Source organism: Alligator sinensis, unplaced genomic scaffold, assembly GCF_000455745.1.
Source record: "Alligator sinensis unplaced genomic scaffold, ASM45574v1 scaffold1029_1, whole genome shotgun sequence".
In the NCBI taxonomy this organism is placed as follows: domain Eukaryota; kingdom Metazoa; phylum Chordata; order Crocodylia; family Alligatoridae; genus Alligator; species Alligator sinensis.
The window spans coordinates 1,047,017-1,063,101 of NW_005842425.1; positions in this window are offsets into that span (position 1 = coordinate 1,047,017).

Genomic DNA, 16,085 nt, shown 5'->3' on the forward strand with positions numbered 1-16,085 from the left:
CCGCCCCCCCCGGGGCGGTCGGGACCAGCCACAGGCAGCCTCATGCAGGCTGCAGGTGGCTGCAGTGTGGGGCGCTGGCCGTGGGGTGGGCGAGGAGCCACTTTTCCCTGTGCTCAGCACCAGCTTCTAACCTGCTCCATTGCCAGCCGGGTTACAAGCTGGTGCTGAGTGTGGGGGGTGGAGAAAGCAGCCCTTCCCCACTCCTTGCCTGGTGCCCTGCACTGCAGCTGCTTGCAGCCTGCCTGGGACTGCCTGCTCCGGACAGCCCTGCACTGGCTATGAGCGCCTGCAGCGTGGGGCTCTGGTCATGGGGTGGGTGAGGGGCCAATTTTCTCCACCCAGGGAAGGAGCCCAGGGAAAAGCTGAGCGCAGGGGGGAAGCAGCTCCTCCCCCGCCCCACACCTGGTGCCCCGCATTGCAGGTGCTCACAGCTCACATGGGGCTGTCCAGAGTGGGTGCCAGCAGCTCCATGTGGGCTGCGAGCAGCTGCAGCACAGGGCACCGGCCACGGGGCAGGGAAGAGCTGCTTCCCCCCTCCCACACTCCTTCCCTGCCTGGGGTCCCCCCACCCCCACTTACCTGAGCTTCCCATGCCAGGGCAGCCATGTGCTCCCAGCCCAGAAACCCCAGCTGGGGCTTCCAGCTGGGGGGCTGGGCTGGGCAGACCTGGCTGTTGTTGGAGACCATCAGGCTTCCCCTGAATCCTACTGCCCTTGGTTCCTGTCATTTTTGACAGGAACCAAGGGCAGAGAAATATGATTTTTCTACATTTTTTTATGGGCCTCGAGGGCTAGATAGAATGGCCTCGCTGGCCAGATCTGGCCCACGGGCCATGTTTTGCCCACCCCTGTGTTATAGCTAGACTACAGCAGGTCTAGGTTTAGGTTCCATTCTCAGGAACCTAAACTGGTGCATACCACAGGAAAAGAAAGATCCAGGAGCCAACAGTGTCCAAGGCTCCTGTAGTAGCAGGAACTGATTAGGTAAGGAACACATTGATTACCCCTATGTTGCAGAGGAGATAAAAAAAAAATATTAATGTGAACTGAAGGAAAATTCCTTCCCAATTCCAACTGATGCATCAACCAGACTTTTTCAGCATCGCTTCAGAACACTAGTCCACCCCATCTGCTTTCCCATCTCCAGCTACAGTCAATTTCTGATGCTTCAGAGGAAGGCAAAATTATATATTTACAATATACTGTATATAATAATATATATACATATATATATAATGTAACACAGTCGCTACTTGTTTAATTGAAAGGATGTTTGGGGTGGGCATGGGTGTGTCTTGAGAGCATAACTGCTTGACCGATGTCAATTCACCATCCTCTCCTACAGAGCAGAGCAAAAACTGTGGTCACTCAGTAAAATTTAACTATTTACAGAACTTTATTTGCAGGACTCATAGAATATATTAAGCATTTACCCAAATATATCCTAGAACTATATACAGATTTATATTATTAAGGCAGATAAATCTTGTTGCTCATGTACACAGGTAGGAATAAGTGGATACAACAGAGGTGCTTTATCGAGGTAAGCCTGGCTCTTAGTGGTCTTCTTATTGGAGTATAGTCCCTCACAGCCAGGCCTTGCAGGCCGCAGGCGAGGGAACAAATAACAGTGGCACTAGGTTAAACAGTGGTTCACTATAAAGAACTCAAGAATAAATAAACAGTGGTTAGAACATACATGAATAATCTTACAGCAATACAACCCACACCCGAGCATAGCAACCTCTTGAATCCAAAGTGATAATCATAAGACTCTCCACAGCATTTTTGCAGCTAAACAATTAATACACAGAACAAGGCAATACATAAACATCTTACAGTACAATATCAAATTAAATAACTTCACAGTAAAAGATACAGCTTACGGCTCACCCCACATATATACATAGGGACCCAGGGCAACCTTAAATATTTACATAAACCATAACAGTTACAATCCCAAATCAACAATGGTACTGTAATCGCCCTGCATGGAGGAGTAATACCAAGGTCGAAAACAGGTGACCCCTAAAGAACTATACTATCTGCTCCTAGCTCCCTGGATTGGCTGGGACCTGGGGATAGAAAACCTCCCCTGAACACCGGGGGCCACAGAGCCCTTTGCCTCTTTCCCGGTGGGGACCTCAATCCCCTACCCAGACACTCATGGCCCCTTGGACCTCCAGTGGAATTTGGCTCATCTCTCTCTCTCTCTCTGGGTGGGCTGGTCAAAACTCCCATCTTGCCAGGGACCCATGGCTTTGCACAGCTGCTGCTCACAATGGAGCGGCCCTAGCTGCCTTGTGCAGCTGCGGGCCTACTGGTCTCTGCTTCCTGCAGGGATGCAGGCCCACGCTGCCTCATGCAGCCACAGAGTCCTTTCAGCTCTGCCTTGGCTCGGTGTACTGTGGAACCCCTGCTGATCACAGGGTTGAGAACCCAGGCTGCTTCATGAAGTCCCAGAGTCCCATCAGCTCTCCAGCCCTGTACACCAGTTCATGCACTGCAGTGGGCCCTCCAGCTCAGATCTCCCAGACACCCTCCAGTCCTGTGCACCGAGGGCTTCTGCCTCATGCAGAGTTGGGGACCTGTGCTGCCTTATGCAGCTGCTGAGGTCCCAATCACTCTCTGGACCCTTTCCAGCCCTGTGCACTGACTCATGCATCAAGGCCTCCTCCTCATACAAGGTTGGGGACTTGTGTTGCCTCGTGCAGCCACCATGGGCTCTTCAGCTCCATTAGCTCTGTAAACCGACTTGTGCACCAAAGGCTCCTGCCTTGTGCAGGGTTGGGGACCTGGGCTGCCTCATGCAGCTGTGGTGTCCCAGGACCTCTCTAAGACCTGTGCATTGAATGGTGCTCCTGCCCTATGCAGGGATGGGGACCCACACTGCCTTATGCAGCCTCAGTGATCCCTTTCAGCTCACTAGGCCTCATACACTGCTCTGTGCATCAAAGGTCCTTGGCTCCTGGCTTGTGCAGAGTTGGGAACCTGTGCTGTCTCATGCAGCCACTGAGGTCCCATCCATCCTCCAGACCCTCCATGCACTGACCTGTGCACCATCACGACACTCTTCCCATGGCAGCGCTGGAATGCAGCCGCCCGCTGCTTCTCCCTCACCAGAGGCATCTTCAGGGCACTTCTAGGGCAATGGCTTGGCCCACAGCCAGCTCTCGGCTTTGTCATCCCTCATCGAAGCCACCCATGTCCTCAGTATGTGGGCTTTTATTCTCTCTGGGGGCTTCACCCCAGATTGGGAATGGACCAGTGAAGAAGCTCGAGGGGTTAGTTCCCTCTTAGGTCCTCTCTTTCACCTCATCCTTGGGTCAGGGCAGGGCAGGGCTGCCTTCCTTCTGTCTTCCCTTGATTGGTGAGGAAGGAAAAACTGTCTCCAATGCAGCCCGAGCCCTTCAGGCTTAAGCTAACAGTTCAGGTTTCCAGTGATCCCACCAACCAGCCTGCCACATATATTTTGCCATTTGTGAAGTGGGGGAGGAAATAATTCCTCTTTGATCCTAGAAGTATGTGATTTTACGATAGTCATTGCCTTAGTGCAACTGTAGGGCCCAAGGACAGTGTCAAATGTTTCTTGTATCCTGATTAACATATGCTCTTGGCTCTATACATGCTATTTCAAAGTCTATGCCACCTAGTGTGGCAGACTCCCAAGATTCAAGCCTTCTCTGTCATGTATGTTTGGCAGGATCATCCTGTCCCAGCTTACAAGGAATCACAGCTCACAACAAACATTGAAGAGTTAGATCATCCCTAAGACAGAGAAGCCAAACCTTCGCAGACACTGATTTGTTACTGGTAGCATCTAACAGATCTGTGAATACATACAGCTGGTGATGTTTGAAGTCCAGACACTTCTTAAATGCACTTACTTCAGACATGAATTTTGAAGACAGCAAACCAAACAAAGCAATGTTTTGTTTTGTTCTTTCAGTAGGCATCACATTGCATTATCACACTGGTTAAAGCCTTCAAAGGGAAAGAAGAAAGACTACATCCCAGTGTCAACAAAAAAATGGTTTGACTTGGGGACTATGCAAAACCCGAGACATGTTTTGTTTCTAAACCACCAGTCTTGGAAGAAATTGCAGTGTGTCTGCTGGGTACAGCAACAGAACAGCATTGCACAATGGCTGATGTATTGTCATTTTTTGCTTGTTTCCCTCCAATTCTTATTCTGCCAGACTCTTGGAGGAAAGGGATTTAAAGCAGACCTGTGCACTGGAAGAACTTTTCTTTCCCAGGATATGATGGTTGAATTGGTTTGACACACCTAATCCCCACTGGTTCAACTGGCCAGCTTCAGTGGTGGAAAAGAGAATAGAGGGTTGCAACTCTGTACAAAGACAAAGCACATCCAGAATGTATCACTGGGGATAGAAAGCGTGGGAGTTGTTTGGATAAATTAAATTGATGCTTTTAAAAGGGTTTATGTGAAATTTAAAAAGAAAAGATTCTTAAAATGATAATGGAATTACTTCTAAAATTATCTGGTATAGGGTTTTGAAACAAACATTTGTGAATATAAGAAAAAAAACATACGCCAGTTTGAGCCTTTGGACCAGCTTATGTATTGTATAGGTTCAGGACAAAGAAATCTCCCCACAGAAAGACTTACAGGCCCACCCAGAAAGTGCTACAACAGACCTGGATTGATGGTGTGTGTCACTTGGAGAAGATTAACTCATCTTTTTCAAACACTCCACTGGAAAAGAGAGAGAAGTTAAAAGATAGAGGTGATTAACTGAGTACAGGGAATGAACATTTGTGGAAGTTTCAGTGTAAAATAAAAGTATGTTTAATGAAGTGTACACAATTTCTTAGGTGCAGTTTAAAAATTGGGATATTAAAGGGAAGCTGAGCAAGGCAGAGAATACCTGTACCTTAATCAAAATTCTTTCAAGATCTATGAGAAAATAAATCAAAATACTTAAGTAGCAGAAAAGACAAAAGAAGCTCAAGGAGATTAAGCAAGCAGACCTGGACAGGTTGGACAAGTGGGCAGAAAACAACAGAATGCAGTTCAACAAGTAGAAATGCAAAGTGCTGCACCTAGGGAGGAAAAATGTCCAGCACACCTACAGCCTAGGGAATGACCTGCTGGGTGGCACGGAAGTGGAAAGGGATCTTGGAGTCCTAGTGGACTCCAAGATGAACATGAGTCGGCAGTGTGACGAAGCCATCAGAAAAGCCAATGGCACTTTATCGTGCATCAGCAGATGCATGATGAATAGATCCAAGGAGGTGATACTTCCTCTCTATCGGGCGCTGGTCAGACCGCAGTTGGAGTACTGCGTGCAATTCTGGGAGCCACACTTCAAGAGGGATGCAGATAACCTGGAGAGAGTCCAGAGAAGGGCCACTCGTATGGTTAAGAGCTTGCAGACCAAGCCCTACGAGGAGAGACTAGAGAACCTGGACCTTTTCAGCCTCTGCAAGAGAAGGTTGAGAGGCGACTTTGTGGCTGCCTATAAGTTCATCACGGGGGAACAGAAGGGAATTGGTGAGGATTTATTCACCAAGGCGCCCCGGGGGTTTCAAGAAATAATGGCCACAAGCTAGCAGAGAGCAGATTTAGATTGGACATTAGGAAGAACTTCTTCACAGTTAGAGTGACCAAGGTCTGGAGCGGGCTCCCAAGGGAGGTGGTGCTCTCCCCTACCCTGGGGGTCTTCAAGAGGAGGTTAGATAGGCATCTAGCTGGCGTCATCTAGACCCAGCACTCTCCCCTGCCTAGGCAGGGGGTCGGACTCGATGATCTATTGAGGTCCCTTCCAACCCTAACATCTATGAATCTATGAATTAAGTACAATTGTGTGCTGTCTTCCCTCCATACACGTGTAAGTTGCTTAGAAGAGAAAAGCTGCAGTGAAAGGTTGTGTTTATTGACTACAAATAATGCTAAAGACGATCCTACAAATCCACCTGCCTTCACTCACTTAAATTAATGCTGCAATAGGGGCACCACTTCCACACATCTGCCTTCAGAATGGAGGGAAATATTTTGGTTTTGTACAGTTGAGGATGTAAAAAGTGTTTAAGTTCTACTTTATGGACTAAGAACCTTATTTTTTTCCTTTTCTTGCCATAAAAACAACAGATACTCCCTATAAAACTGCTAATACAGCATTTAAAACTAGGATTTGAAGAGAAATTATTGTGGTTTTTGGAAACTAGAACAATCAAAATTCTGTGTTATGTATCTATGCTTAAGAATAGGCACTTCAATACCTACATGATCATGTAATGGCGATTAATGTATCATCCCATTCAACAATTTTCTTCTAGTAATATGGGCATATTATGTTCTTTCCATACTCTTGTTTGTAAATTATACAGGGAAAATAAAATATTAATAGGTGAGAGATATACCACTGGAATTTTGGAAAAGCTCATTGAGAAGTACTGTAAAACTGAATTGTTTAGTATATTTATTAATCTTGCTTTCTGAAGCACCACTCTTGAAAATACTCAAGTACATGTTTGAATTCTATTGAAGGCAAATAATAATATGTGCTGAAATATAAATGTGTGCTTAACTGGTTTCCTGATTTAGGTACTATATTACTAGAGGTAAACATGGAAGTATTTGAAGAATCAGAGCCCTGAATAGCCTCATGGACTACAGCAGAATTCAGCAAGATTTTGAAGCATGGCCAGATATGCCTGACCTAGGTCCTAGGGCCTGATCACAGGCGAGTACTCCTGATGTGGACCATTATGGTTACCATTGCTTCTGGACCATTATGGGCCTTTGTACATGCAGCAAAATTGGCCTGTAAAGCAGCTTAAATGCCCTTTTGCACCGCTTTAATGGCATTGCTATTTACAGGCATGGCGGCATATTTTACTTTAAATGACTTTATAACGTAGCAAGGTAAAACCCATCTGAGGTGTTTTAGTTTGCTATGTAACAAACTGCAACTGTGCATGGGGTGCTGGAAGCCGATGTGCTTGGGGAAGCTCAGGTGTGGTGGGCTTCCAGCACCTTGTGCACTGTCCCCATCACCTTCTCCCACTGCCAGCACATCCAGTTGCCCTCTTGCTGCTTTGCTGCTCTGCCCCAGGGGCAAGCCAGCTATTCCCAGGTGGTCCCAGGTGGCGGGAAGGTGGCAGGGATGATGGACAGTGCTGCTCCCCCCAAACCCCCTGCCACAGGAGAGACAGTTAGACTGGGGGGAAAAAAAAGATTGGGCCCCCTCACCCTTTTACACCCAACAGGGTTTTAGTTATCACTAAACTGAAATGGTGGAAATGGTAGGTTTTTAAAAACCCACCATTTCAATTTCATAGATTTCATAGATTTCATATTTCAATTTAGGGAGAATTAAACCCGCATTGCATATACAAGCACCCTATGGCTACAACTAGGCTGTGGGATGGCACATGCAAAGCTCCCTACTGCCTGGCCATGGTACAGTACATGCCTATCCCCCTGGTTTAGATCCAGTGACTCCACAGGTTGTATGTTGCTGACCTCTGGCCTAGAGGATTCTTTAGTGCCAGGGTGAAACCACTCTCTCATGGACATGGCCACTGTAGTTCTCTTCTACTAGGTATAAGGTTTCATTCTGTATGTGTTTAAGGGGTGAAATAATAAGAATGGTACATTGTTTATAATTACTTTTTATTTTATATTATCCAAGTATATATTGGACATTTTACATAATAAATAGAAGAACAAAGGGATGTCTCTAAGAGCATACACTATAATTTTAAAGTATGGCAATGCCAGGGTTATTAAAACAAAGGGGACTAAGAAAAGAGAAAATCCCCATGATATGTGGTTAATGTAAGCTGTTCACATTGATGATTCTTTTAAATGAATGGGTTTGTTTAAATATATATAACCAAGTTGAGTGTATATACTAGAAATGTAAATATGTAGCTTGGCAATACGTTGTTTCCTATCAAGGCATGTCTGATTGTTGGAGCTGTATACCATTTAAGCTTTAGAGTGCCAGTTGGGCATTAAATGAATGAAAGAGCATTCTGAATTTCCTCATGTAAAGAGAATGAGATCTCCTTAGAACTGCTAACTATATATATAAACTGAGGACAGGGAATGAACATTGTGGAAGTTTCACAATGGATTTGGAGATACAAGTTCTATTCCCTGTTTTGCCATAGGACTGTCAACCAGAGCCTTGTTACACGATCATTTTAGCCAGCTTCTGAAACTCTTAACCCCTGGATTGGCTGCACATTAACACCTTTTAAGTGGCTTGAAGCACCTGTTTTCTGGCTGTTTCCCTGCTTTTCCTGAATCTGATTTGCAAAATGGATACTTAGGGCAGGATAATCTCTAATTTAGGTGGATTAGCTACCTAATTTTGCTCCTGTTGCATTAAGGTGTGGTCACTCCCGACAGCTGTTCTTCCCAAGTTGAAGTCCTCCAGAATCCCAGAATGCAGTGGCCCCTCCTGAGTCAGGATGAGTGAGGACACTGGAGTGCAGTGGGGTTGGGCATGATGCCTCTATCCCACTGGTCCTTCCAGGCAGAGCCAGCACCAGCGCCACAATGCTGGAACTCACTCTCGCTGCTCAGGCCCAGCAGTCAGGGAACATGCATGGGCATGGGGGAGTACAAGGACAGGACTTTCTACTCCACTCGGCTTGGGAGGCAGCTGTAAGTGGCCAAGAGATGTCTGGCTGCTATGGCAACATGCCTACCCCCCCAGGTATGTCCCTAGACCACTGGGCCCAAGCAGAACAAGCAAGCTTCAGGGCTGCAGCATTGGCTCTTCCTGGAAGAAGCAGTGAGCATGGGGGTGGGTACAGGGACAGGATTTCCCACCCCAACTGGGTCTGGGGAGGTGGCTTTCAGTAGTACAGCCTCCCTGCCTGCTCTGTGCAGACCCAGCCTGGGTGGGCAGGGCCGAGTCTCACAATCCATGTCTGGAGCCATTCGGTTGCTATGGGAGGGTCAGCGGCTTCAGATGCCTACCAACTGAAGCTGCTGCTGTGCAAGCCAGGCAGAGAAAGACAGCAGAAGGACACTGACAGACTGAGGGGGCAGCAGGAACTGGCCTTGGGCTGTTGCGCTGCATGGGCTGTTGCACTGCAGCCACTAAGCTCCACCTTGCTCCAGCCACCTGACCATTGGCAACACATAGGGGGTGCATCCAGTACACATGCACCCCCTGAGATTGGGGGTGCACCCCCTGCAAAAACTGCTGCTCGCCACCCCCACTCCCCCCACCACTGGTGGTGTCTGCAGGCGGTCCCCGATCACTGCTGGTCACCGCTGATGCTGCCAGCAGTGTCTGTGGGTGGTCACTGATTGCCGGTCAGTGCTTGCCACCTGCCTTCCCCCTGCCACCGACAGCACTGCAGCCGCATGCGGGAGCTCACCGCTACCACCTGCAGGAGCTTGCTGTGCCCCCCCCACCCCCCGGGGGCACATGGCATTCATGTACCTGACCTCACTGGGGCATGTGTCTGGGTCCTAGACGCCCAAATCTTCTATTTCTCTGGAGCTAGCCCCCCTACCTGTGGTGCTGCCAGCTGGACTCCTGGCCAGACAGGCAGTTGGCTGGCAGGTGCTGCCTGAGCTCTGAGGGGCCTGATCCTTTTTCCATCTTAAGCAGTGCTTGGTTGTCCAGTGTGAGATTGGGGCAGGATCCGAAGAAAAAAAGGATCAGGCCCCTCAGGCTAGGGACAGAAGTTACACATAAATTGTTTTAAGTGATCAGAAACTGGTTTAAACCTGTAACAGAGCAGAACCTCAGTGCACATAAACCAATTTCAAAATGGCTGAAACTGGTTTAAGATAAACATGGTTGAATGTAGTATCAGACTTAACTTGGGTGAAACTGGTTTATGAAACTTCTGTCCTAGACCTCTTTCTGGTTTAAGTTAAATCAGAGTCCCCTAGCATCCCAGCATGCTTTCCAGCCTTGGGCTGCACTGTGTTGTTTGCTCCAGAGAGCAGGGGTGGCTCTACCCCTCTGCTCCCTAGCTGGAGCAGTGAGGGCTGGCTGACAAAGGGGTAAGAGAGGGGACAAGCCTGGCTAAGGATGCAGCCCAGGTTGCAGAGAGGGGACTGCCACCCCCAGGCAAACCCCAGCTGGGGTCAGGGAGGGGGTAAACACCCCTTCCTCTGTTCAAACTTACTGCTGGCTGCAACTGTGGACTACAAATTGCAGAGGCACCTGGAAGCAGAAAGAACAAGTGACAAACAATCCTGCAGAGCCTACTGCTGTGATTTTGAACTGCAAATCCCAGAAACACAACTTCTGGCCTGAGCCACTGAAGGCATGTGACTGCATTTCATGAATCAAGGGTAAATGTCCGTTCACTTCTGTTTCAATTTAATCTGTTCAGTTTATACTAATCTGCAAAGATTGAATCAATTCAGCTTTGGGCTTTTTGACTGTCTGTACCTAGCCTTCGAGCACAAGCAGATTCCTGCCCCTAGCTTCTAGAGCCATTCCTGCCCCTAGCTTCTAGTCCAGTCCCTGCTCACCAAGTCTCTAGTTGCAAGTCACAGCTGTGCAGATGAAGGATAGCCAAAGCTGTTTTTTTACCTTAAGGTGTGACTGCTCCACTAAGCCAAACAACACTAAAATGATTAGCATCTGTTTGGCTTACAGTGTGAGGTGTAACAAGGTTCTCACACGTGTGTGGCTACAGTGCCTAATACAACTGGGCCTGACCTCAGCTGAAGTTGCTAGGCAGTTTTGTGATATAAGTGCATGCCTGTGTAAAGTCCCACCAACTTCAGGGGAGTTTTACATATTTGCATTGTTCTGATTATGAGACAGGGTCCTAACTCCATGAGAATTCATTGGCCCCCAGGATTGTTTCAAGTTTAAAATATTTTACCAGGCACATTTTTTGAGCTAAAGATGTTTTTTTTCTTTCTCTCTTACAACTGCGCATTGGGAAAACAAAGTTTTATAGCCCTTGTGCAAAATTTCCAAAACAGTATATTCATAGGACAAATGCCAATAAGCTAGAATGTTGCACAAATAAGAATGCTATAAATTACAATCAGGATATTTACATAAAGACTTCAGTTTGGGGATTTACACAGTAATTCATTTATGACTATTTTACAGTATTTCCAATACAGAAGAGCAAGATCACTAAACTTAAACCCCTCCTTTTATAGCTCTAAAGTTTGGATAGCAAGATTTATTTACTTGTTGGTAAGTCAGATTTTGCTTAATTATGAACAATAAATCCTAAAGTCAGTACAGCTGTAGTTAATTGGCGGTGTATACTGTTTCAGCTACCATAGGCCAAGAGTGCTAATTGTCTAATGCCATTGTCATTGTGAAAAAATATATTTCAGGGTTAAAACTTTACCCTATTTCAGAGTTTACATTTCAGTGACTACAGGATATATTTACTTCTTCATGGGAGCAAATATCTCTTGATTAATGTTACTGGGTGTTATAAGTGCACAAAGAAAGGAAGAATTAGATCTCTCTATTTCTCTGAATACACTATACTTATCCAGCCAGTTATAAATTTATTGAAGCTACTGGCATTAAACCAGAATGATGAATGCAACTTCAAAAATAAAGACTGTCTTCATGACTGAGATGAAGACTACAGTTAGATACATTTGGATAGCAAACCATCTTATTTATGAAGATGCCTTCACTGGCCTCAGTCCTGAAGTTTTTATTTCTTTTTTACTTTAGCAAATTCCTATATAGTTCAATGAGAGTTTACCTCAATAAGGGCTGAGGGAGGTTCTCAATACTCAGACCCACCATTTGAGTTCTGCATAGCACTACAAAAAGTCTGAGCAAAAGACAGAAAGAAAAAAATGCTTATATTAAAAAATAAGTTTTGCATTTTCATTTACTAGGAAGTTGCAAATAATAACTTTGGAAAAGCCTGAAATTCTGTAGTATCACAATTAATTTTATGTGGCTTAATCCTTCCAGGCACTGGCAAGATGATTTGAGGAGGGTGGGTCACAATTTTGTCTTCAAAACATCTTTGACAAAAAGTGACTCTTGCAATTCAAAAATCATCAGAATTGTTCATTTTTCAAATCTATAGCAAAGATATGATATTTTTTTATTTATAGTATCTTAAATCAAATAATTTTGAGCAGCAATTCAATTTTGGTTGAAAATTTAGGATTTTTGATAAACAAAAAACCACTTACTGATCAGTTGTAATAATATTTTTTAGTAACTCACTCTTCCATAGAAAATAAAACACTAATATTCTTCTTTATATAGATTTTAGCTGTGGTCCAGTACCACATCCGTGTCTCATATAGAAATAAAAAACCATAATAGTAAATGCCAGTGCATCTGCAGGTAGTCTCTACTATTAGACACTAATGTTATGTTTGCTCAGAAGTTAGAGTATGTTTCAGCTCTGTAGCTGTAATCTGTAATATACATAATGCAACCTTTTTTCTTTCTCTTTCTTTTTCTGTTCACAATATGGTTGGGGTAGATGAACACTTTTTTTTTTTTAATTCAAAATGTTTTCTTTTATTTATCGCAATAATCTCATAGGCTACAAAGTTCACTTAGTCTCTCAAGATTGTTAAGGTCAGTTAAATGTCTGTCCTCCTACCGTAGCATATTCCTTCACAGTCTCCTGACTCCAGATGACATATTGGAGATCTTTGTAAAAAAAGTAGAAAGTGTAAATGTTGTTGTTGTGGGCTTAAAAGAAACAAAACCCACAAACACTGTTTAACGTGCCACATTTGATCTTGTCTTCCATGAGAACATCATTTCATTCAATTGGAAAAAAAACTAATTGCAGCTAATTAAGCTGAGGGGAACATGGGAGCACATACAGTGAAATCTTTAGGAAGTAGATTTAAAACTAACAAAAAGGAAGTTTTTCACACATCATGTAATTTAGCTTGTGGAACTCCTTGCCTATCAAGGTGTTTGATAGCCCAGCAATGTAACTAGGTTCAAAAGAGGATTGGACAAATTAATGCAGGATAGGTCTATTAGTGGATGTATAGGGCAGCAGTCTCTATATTAAGAGTCCACAAGACTCTGAATGCTTGCAGCTCTAAGGAAAGATAGGTAGGGAACAGTATAATCTGGATAGGCCCCACAAAAATACTTTCCCCACCAGCAACTATCTTGTGCCACTGTGAGAGATGGATCATGTTAGATGGACCTGTGGTCTGACTCAGTACGTTGTTTGTGTGTTATTATATTGATAATTTTCTACTACTGCAGCTCAAATAACCACCACTATAAAATGATAGCCTTGCTTTGAAGTCTTACAGTGTATCACTAGCCTATTTGCATTGCATTTATTAATTAAACATTTAAATGAAATATATAAAGATAGATTAATTGTAAATTCCTTTGTCATTTCTAGTCTTGTAACATTGCAGAAGTAATTTACTTTCTAATTCACACAACTCTGTGGGGAATAATACACATGCGTTCAAAGGTTAAATTAAATACTTTATTTGCAAGTGCTTGAATAGTTTTTTAGACATACACCTGAAGTTTCCTAGAGTTCAGAGATAGCTGGATCATCTCATTTCCAAAAAGGGAAACCACCACTCAAAATGATCCTGTTTCTTCCATTATGTACACCTATGTGGGTGCATCTACACAAGATGCTATGGTGCCATAGTGACGTGCTATGATGTCATAGCATCCATTAGCAAAAACCATGATGTTGCTGCTACATCACCATAGCAATGTGCTCCCTCAATATAGCGCATAGCTACAGCAACGTAGAGGCCAAAAATAACCATAAACCATTGGCATGGTACAGTATGGGCTGTTACTGTGCTACCTTTTAGTACTTCCAAAAGGAAGTACTAAATGACAGCGCCGTAACAATGGCACTGTATAGCTGCATGTAGATGTACCGTATAAGTCAGAAATAAATCTAATAAAACCAGTGGATCAGCTCCATTATAAAACCCAGATAAGCTGTAACAAGATTGATTTCTGGGTGTATTTTACAATGCAAGTCACAAACAGTGTTAAAATGTGATTAGATAGTTGCTGTTATACACATACAGCTCTGTTTGTTACTGAGAATCTTTAAGTTTTTGTATATGACAAAATAACTGGAATACTAGTTACAGATGGGACTTGGCTGCTGTTGAAGGCAAGTGTAGGAAGGAAAGGCCATTGAACTTTTAAGATATACTTTCTGTAACACTGACAGAATTGATGGTTCAGTGATCCCTCATAGCATTTCTCTTCCAAAATGAATCCAATTTTTGGCCACTGCTGTTTGGCATGCCATCTTGATTTAATGTGCAAAACTCCTTGAGCTCTTGCTTATGTCCATAAAGCATTTTACCTTAGCTTTGGGTTTTAAATTTTATCTCTGTAATAAGTGCCTTCATTTCATTACAAGGAACCAGCACCATTTGACTATAAATTACTATAGTGGTTACTGCTTCTCCGTTACAGTATGGACCGTGTCATCTTTGCATCATCATAAAACCAGAGTGGAATGGCAGGAGAAATAAGAATTCACTGGAGGCCCAGCTTTGAAGAAAGAATCACTTTGTAGAGGAATGATTTACTGAAAAGGTTTAGAGTTAATCCAAAATAAGACCAATTTGACTCACTTTTCAGTGTAGCTTCCCACTCCCCTCCCCACCCCTCCTCCAGCGGGGGGAGGGCAAATCAAACTGAATGGCTGCTGTCTTCCCTTAAAGCTACTTTTCTAAGTTCTTGTTAGTCACTGCACTTGTGTCTCCCAACCCAGACTAACACATTTCTGATAGTGCTGAGCCTAACTAGGTTCAGTTGTGCTTAATTAGCTAAGGGCTGGCAGTCCCTCTCTGAGCTGCCTCTAAAGTTTGCCTGGGAATTGACCTTAACTACTGGCTGGTTTGGTGGAGTCCCCAGTTAGATCACTGGGGTCATTTTAAAGAAATCTACATTTATTATTTTTCTGTGTTTATTTGTGGATTCTTCGTGTTTCTTAAAGCAAATTAATTTAAATAAGCATGTTCCTAGCTCATCAGATGCTGTGTAAAAGGTTAAAGTTTACAAAAATTCCCATTTTTTTTCTGCAGGGCAAGCAGATAATCTTGGGACTCACATTATCATTATTATCATGTCTCTGTGCAGAAAAGATGCAGTACTATTCATTTTTTCTTCCTTCTGGAGAGAGGTTAATGAGTAGTACTGCATAAATCAGCTTGAACACTAACTTGCTCAGTGCTGGAAAGATTTTCTTTTATACTTTGAAGGGACTGACTTTTATAACTAGTGCAGACAGCACCTGTTATGTGATTGTAAAACAATGATCAGATGTGCATTTCTAGCAATCACCTCTTTTAAGATGCCATGAGCCTTGTATGGATCATCATTGCAAGCAAATTATTTAGCTCTCCATAAAATACCATCTCATCACCTTGTCTTCAAAAAGATTTGCCTCCAATCTCAATTATAAAGGAGGGAATTTTCTTTCCATTTACCACTGAGTGTACAGTGAATATTAGTTTACCTACAGTTACTGTTGGCATGCCCCTTGTGCGGGCCGGCTCCCAATCCCATCCTCGCCCTGTGCGAGCCGGGCCTGTCTTTGCGCACGCGGGCTGTGGCCAGCAGCCCAGGCACACGGGGCTGAAGAAAACCGCGGGGCGGTAAGGTACGCGCGAGCTAGAATCAGTCACGGAGGCGTAATGGTTGATTGAAAAGATTATTTACTTACACCCAAGGTGGTTGCGGTGTAGGCTGGACAGCTTTCCAGGTGCAGCTCCGCTTGAATCCTCTTTGGAGGACTCTGACAAACTCGGTTCTTTGACCCCGGAGTGGTTTAGGCTCCGCGGGTTCGGCAATTCTTTCCTCACAGAGTGGCTGAATCTCTGTGGGTTCTGTTCGGTTCCCAGGTCCCCCGGAGCTGTTAAGACTCCGTGGGTTCGAAAATTGGGTATATAGGATAGGGATAAGTCTAGGATTGCGCTCGGTGACGGGGAGAGGCTAGAAGCTAAACGGACCTCCGTTGCCTGCTTAAGAAAGGTGCGTTGGGTCCGCAAGGCTCCACATCGCTTGGAGATCTTCACACAGCGCGAAGTCTCCTCCTCCTGGGGAGTTCTGTATCTCTCCAGGTTTCCTCTCTCTCCGACTTGGGCGGAAACTA